Here is a 5000-nt window from a genome sequence, read left to right as displayed (position 1 = left end):
CGTGCAGGCGCGAGGCACGCAGGAGAGGACTCGCCTACCACGCCAGGGCACGGAGTCGGTTCCAGGCGCGACCACGTCGACGGACGTAGGGGAGGGACTCGACGGCCCAAAAGGGAAGTCACCATTTCTTTTCGGGTTTTTTTTTTGTATGGAACTTGTGGCGCCGTGTCTTGTGAAGTAAAACTGTATAAGTGTTGCCGTGTGTCGGTCTTAGTCGGTTGTAGCTCTGCGTCGTCGTTGCTTTATTGTTTTTCTTCTTGCATTCGCTTCGTGTGCATTTCTGATTCTGTTTGGCTGTATATTTGTGCTTTTTGTCTGTGTCTGTGTGAATAAAGTGCTTGTGTGAACTTGTTCCCCATTTCGCTGCGTCCTTCTCTTTGTTGAATCTCCATCTTGCTTCACGTAAAGGGTTCGTAGTGGGCTTAATACGCCCGATAAGTAATCGGAACCGTCGAGGCCGACGATAACACCGCTCGGTTATCCCGATAGTACAGAACGGACCGCTTAAGCGGCCCGTGGCCGGAGTCGACCTGCGGCGAGGTGTGATCGCCCGATCCACCATCCATGTGGGTATAAGGTAGGTCGAGTTTGGCGAACAACCCTATCCCGTGCGGGTGGCTGATTGGCACGATCGTGGTGAGGCCAAAAGGCCCACCCCTGACTAGCTCCCTGCGTTAGTCCGAGAGGGTCACGACAGAATTGTCCGTCCGGTGGACGACGTGCCGCGATTCGAGTCACCTGGCCGTTCGCACACCGGCGGGTGCGAATTCACAACAATATATACATATATATATATATATATATATATATATATATATATATATATATATATATATATATATATATATACATATATATATATATATATATATATATATATATATATACATATATATATATATATATACATATATATATATATATATATATATATACATATATATATATATATATATATATATATATATATACATATATATATATATATACATATATACATATATATATATATACATATATACATATATATACATATATATACATACATATATATATATATATACATATATATACATACATACATATATATATATATATATATATATTGTTGTGGTTACCAAATTCGCAAACCACCATTCAGGTCCCTTAGGTGAGATATCTCGGTAAGTACATGTGTAGTTAGGCCCAAACCCGTTGTCTAGTGGGAATACATGTCATTTATGCGTGCTGCGACTCTTCAGGATAGCCGTTTTTCTTTTACTATCTTTAATTTGGACCAACCGCCATTGTTACCACCACCAGTCACAACATCAACCACCAACCACAACGCCGCTTCACCACAACCGCCACGACCTTCACGTCACACCTCGCAACCGTCGCATCGCCACCGTTCTTGCGCCGCCTGTGGGTACCGGTGTTGGACTCGTGCAGGGCGCGCGCCAAACAGCGTGTACAAAATCACGGATTTTGTGCTTCAAAAACGGATCAAAAACGACACACGCCCACTTTTTGCCGTCCAATCGGTGAGCGAGGGGCGAATTGGCCCCGCCCCCAGGGCGTTGGAGGGCGATTAATATATGCAAATTTATGGATCAAAAAGCATTCACGCCCACTTTTTCTCGGGCCAATGGGGAGCGAGGTGAAAGGTCGAAGGGAGGGGGTCAAAGATGAGAGGGCGAAGCCACGGGGCTGATATAAGTGACCGTGTTCGTCAGTCCAGTGAGTAGGAGAGTCGAGAACAGAGAGTTAAGACTTCGCGGGCGGTGGAGTTGGCAAGAAGGAGCTGGTCGTCGTGTGCGTTGGAGTCGGAGCGGAGGGGACGGAGCTGTGGAGAGGCGGCGAGGGCAGACGAGGGGGTGCTCGCGTCGTGCAGGGAGCTGCACCCCAGGGAGGCCGACAGCGCGACCTGGCCGAGGTGGAGACGCTCGTTGCGGGGCAATAAAAATCCTCTATACCCCGAGCATCAGCAACCCCCTCCTGTTTCCCCCCGCGCTGAGATAGTGCGACCAAGGGGGAGCCCCTTTCCCACCCCCTACCAGACACTGCCCGCGAGGCCCGCGGAGTTGAGGCACCATCGCCGCTCCGCGTCTCATCACCAGACGGGTAGGCCCGACCCGGTCTCGGCCTCAGGCCCGCCTCATCCTTGAGGGTATTCTTTCCTTGGTTTTGGGTATGTGTTGTCGGCGCCGTCTGTGAAGTAAAATTGTATAAGTGTTGCCGTGTGCTCGTGTAATCGGTATTAGATCTGCATTGTCGCATTTGCTTTTTGTGTAAATTGCATTGTGTTTTTTTCTTTTCTGTGTGCTTTTGGTGGAATTGAATATGTGTGCTTTCCGTTCGTCGCGAATAAATGTGCTTTATTATTGAACTGTGTTTCCCGCTTCGCTTCGTCATTTCCTTCATTGAATCCTCATCTTGCTTCACGTAAAGGGTTGGTAGTGGGCTGAATACGCCCGATAATTAATCGAACCGTCGAGGTCGACGATAACACCGCTCGGTTATCCCGATAGTACGGAACGGGTCGCTTAAGTGGCCCGTGTCCGAAGTCGACCTGCGGCGAGGTGCGATCGCCCGGTCTACCCTCCGCGTGGGTACTTAGGTAGGTCGAATTTGGCGAGCAACCCTATCCCGCGCGGGGGCTGATTGGCTCGATCGCGGTGAGACCGAAAGGTCCACCCGTGACTGGTCCCGGCGTTAGTCCGAGAGGGTCACGACTGGATTGTCCGTCCGGTGGGCGACGTGCCGCGATTCGAGTTACGTGGCCGTCAGCACGCCGGCGGGCGCGAATCCGTAACACTGGTGTCAGGTCGTGCGATACAAATTCATCGCCCTCCTCGCGGCACTGGTATCGGAGAACAGGAAAACGGGCTCTCCTGTCTCCAGCTAAATTCACGGGAATCGGTCCAGGGGTGAGAGAAGCGACCCCCGATTCCCTCCAAATTACGAGCGAGCTAAATTAACCCTTCACGATAAGCAAGATGGCGTCTCAAGGCGAGCGGGAGCTGGGGGTATTAGAAATGGATGTAGAATGTGTAGGATCCATGGCCCAGGATGGAATGCCCGTGCAGGAACATGAACTCGTCCAACTGAACCCAGAGCCCGAAATGGGTGCGGCAGCGGCCACGGTGTATGACACCTCCCCCCCCCTCTCCACCAAAACCCTTCCCCAACCCCTGCCGAAACGGCTCACTCAAGCGCACCCGACATAGCCCAGCTATTCACCATGCTGGCGAACATGAACGAAAAAATAGATGCATTCACAAGCGAAATAAAACGCATGAAAACTAAAATGGAAACAAACATGAAGGAAGAAACGAAAAAGCTCTGGGGGGAGACGCAGAACATGGGCCGATGCCTGCAGGCGGGCATGAAGGCCGTTAGCAGGGAACTCAAAATGGCGACTCCACGTGTAGAAGCAAACGAGCTGGAAGGGGGTGCAACGGCTGACAGGCCCGCGGTGGAGGCGGGTGAAAAAATAATTCAGGGGGCGTGTTGGGCGAGGGTCGTGACAGAGGAATCGACGGTGACCAAAAGGGAAAAATTAAATGGGGAGACCAAAACGTGTGAGACGAGACACGAAATGACGACAACGGAAATAATAGTTGAGACAAGAGAGGTAAAGGGTGAAGAGTTGGCAGAGACACGGGAGATGGGAACGATAGAGGGAAGACTACACGATGAAGACGGGGTAAGTGACGCACACACACACACGGAGGTAGTGGAGGATAATGGGGGTGAGCTGGCGGACTGGGTAGAGACCCAGTGCGAGCACCTGGATGGCCTCCTCCAGGAACGAGGGGAGGGAGTATGCCCCCTTGAGGTGAGTCACGACCAGGTGAGTTCGGTCGTGCTTTGCGAGGTTGAGAGGAGGAGTGCTGTGGACGGGTGCACGGAAAGCTTGGGGGGTATAGAGGCCCCGGAGACCCTTGTGGGGACACGAATCCCCAGTGTGGTTGTCCCTGTGTGTGTGGTGCAAGGTGTGAGTGCGTCCCCGTGTGTGGAAGCGACCCCGTGTGTGATTGGTGTGGTGGCGATTGTGCCGGAGTGCGTGCTTCCCAGCACGCCGTGTGTGGATGAGGCACCGTGTGTGAGTGAGGCACGGAGTATGGATGAGACACCGCGGTTGAGTGCCCCCGCGTGTGTGGATGAGGCACCGCGGTTGAGTGCCCCCGCGTGTATAAGTGAGGCACGGTGTGTGGATGAGGCACCGCGGTTGAGTTCCCCCGCGTGTATAAGTGAGGCACGGTGTGTGGATGAGGCACAGCGGTTGAGTGCCCCCGCGTGTGTGAGTAGTATGGTTTGTGTGAGTAGTGAGGCATGCGTGAGTGAACGGCCGAGTGCAAGGGAGACCGTGTGTGTGAGAGAGCGGTATGTGAGGGAGATGTCGGTTGGCATGCGGGAGCACGCAGCCGCGTCTCCCGGTGTGAATGTGATGGAGTGGACTGTGAGCGTCGTAACACGCAGGTGTGCGTGGGTTGAATGGCGACGACGAAGGCGACAGAAGAAAGAAAGCCGAGTCGCGGCTGTAGTTGTTTCGGGGACCGTACCGGGTTCACCCAGCAGTGAGCACGAGGTCCGTGCTGTGCAACGCACGAGACCACCACGTGCTCGCTTGCGAGAGTGAAGTCCCGGTCCGGAAACGCACGCGGTGGATTTGCCGATCCCGCGGACGGACAAAGTTTAGGCAGGTAAATGGATTTGGACCGGACGGGTTCTCCACGCGATCGTGTGTGTTAAGCTCCGACGGGCAAAGCACATGTGTTCGCGTGGGGAACCCCTCGAGACGTGGGGCTTGTGTTTTTTTTATGCGCACGGTGACGTCATGGCTGCACGTGGGGTTGGAATCCGGCAGGAGGGGTATCCCTGCCGGATGGTACCGTCCAAGGAGGGACGAGGAACACGTGCAGCTGCATGACGTCACGGGCAGGTGCAAAGTGCGCGAGCTCTGAGTTGCCGCGCAGGTGCTGCGCATGAAAAAAAAAAAAAAAAAAAACAGCAAG

The sequence above is a fragment of the Eptatretus burgeri genome, chromosome 12, assembly GCF_056783735.1.
Source record: "Eptatretus burgeri isolate ZD-2024b chromosome 12, Ebu_testis_v1, whole genome shotgun sequence".
Lineage (NCBI taxonomy): Eukaryota > Metazoa > Chordata > Myxini > Myxiniformes > Myxinidae > Eptatretus > Eptatretus burgeri.
The sequence above is the reverse complement of the archived record's forward strand: the minus strand, read 5'-3'. Positions refer to the sequence as shown.